A 2,075-nucleotide genomic window follows, 5' to 3' on the forward strand; every position below is an offset into this window, starting at 1 on the left:
TCCCCCTGTACTCTGCCCTGGTGGGGCCTCATCTGGAGTCCTGTGTCCAGTTCTGGGCTCCTCAGCCCAAGAGGGACAGGGAACTGCTGGAGAGAGTCCAGCACAGGGCCACCAAGATGATCAGGGGACTGGAGCATCTCCCTTATGAGGAAAGGCTGTGGGACCTGGGGCTGTTTAGTCTGGAGAAGAGGAGACTGAGGGGAGAGCTCATTAAAATTTACAAATATCTCAATGATGGGTGTCAGGAGGTTGGGGCATCCTTTTTTTTTCCTGTGGCATCTAGTGACAGGACAAAGGGTAACAAAGAAGCTGGAACACTTAAAGTTCAATTTAAACATAAGGAAAAGCTCTTTCCCTGTTGAGGTGAGGGAGCCCTGGCACAGGCTGCCCAGGAAGGGTGTGGAGGCTCCTTCTCTCAAGGTTTACAAACCTTCCTGGACACGTTCCTGTGTGACCTGATATTGGTGAACCTGCTTCTGCAGGGAGGTTGGACTGCATGACCTCTAAAGGTCCCTTCCAATCCCTACCATTCTATGATACAGTTATAGCACAATACTATGCTATGATATGAGTACTCATTTCATAGGAGCCCTCCCTAAAAAGGCAAAACCAACTAATACTTAGTGTGCAGGCTCTCCACATTAAACCTATTGTTTCATGTTACACCTAAGGAAAAGCATTTGGTCCTCCTACTAAAGTTGTAGTTTAATTAGTTGTTCAGTAAGTACTGTAACTGGAAATAGCAACTGTAAAATACGACTTAACACATTTACATCATTTTAGACAACGCAAGATAATATTTATCATTTCCTACCATAAAGGAAGGGCCTGAGAAAGACAAAAGAAATGTCCTGGTTTGCCAGGAACACAAGATACAGGGAGATATTAGAAAAAATAATATCTAGGTATTTAATAAGCCCAAAAGAAAGCGACAACGTATTTCACAACTGCAAACAAACTGACAGCTGTGAGGAAAACAGGTAGCATGCAAAACTACAGAACTGAACATTTTTAGTGCTTATTTGCTTTCATCTTGCTGTGCTGAACAGGTAAGTGTTCTCTATCAAGATTTAAAGCTGCCTTACTCTTCAAAAAATATACTGTTCTTAATTGCCTTGCTCACCAGAATCAGTGGGAACACTGTCATTAGTACACAGCAGAGTAGCTAACACCTATCAGGGCCAGATGATACTTTAGTCTGCAGATGCATGAACACTGAGCAAGGGGTTTTGTCATGCTAGCATATTCTTTTAGATGTTCCTATAGTTATCTTAAATTGATTTTTTTCCCCCCCTAGGACTATAAGATATTCGATCCTGACAATATCATGCCAGCTCCCTTGAAGATGGAAGAGGATACTTCACTAGATTCCAATTAGAGGTTTGACTGACTGTAATAAGGTTCCCTAGTGAGATTTATACCCAATGGTCAGCAAGCATTGATTATCCTGCAGTAACACCACGGTGATTTAACTAATCAAGCCCTGGAATTAGATTTGCTTACTTTGTTGATTTGGACACGGAGTATCACACTATTAGTTATTATTAATGTTACTAGTTCAGTTAAATAACGTGAACTACTTAGTTTCAGGGACAAGTTTTCTTGTTTTAGTTAGGATTTATAATCTGGAAGTTACAAATGGAAGCTGATGTTTGCTCATTTTTAGAAGGGAACGTGAATCCACGTCTTCAGTCTGAATACCCAGGATAGACAGCAGGCGGTTGGCCTGAAAACCTGAGCTCTGCTAACAAGTTTGTTTCTCACTCCACACTGACAGGAAAGCATCCAGCACACTAATCACACTGTTTATTTCAGTAGCAGCTATTTTTCTATACTCCTTCCTCTGGTTTTGATTTGAGCGCTACCAAAGGGAAAGAGGCAGGAAAGAAACAACAAAGAACACTTTCTCCTCCAAAAAGCCATCCAAGTTCCTCTGAGGAGCAGCTTACTTTGTTTTGAAGGGAAAAAAGCCCCCCAAACACAAACACAAGATACAGAAGGTGATATCACAGTTTCCCATTAATTTTCTACCATAAATGCCACAGAACTGACCAACATCAACACAAAATAAACTC

This window comes from Colius striatus, chromosome 5 (genome assembly GCF_028858725.1).
Source record: "Colius striatus isolate bColStr4 chromosome 5, bColStr4.1.hap1, whole genome shotgun sequence".
In the NCBI taxonomy this organism is placed as follows: domain Eukaryota; kingdom Metazoa; phylum Chordata; class Aves; order Coliiformes; family Coliidae; genus Colius; species Colius striatus.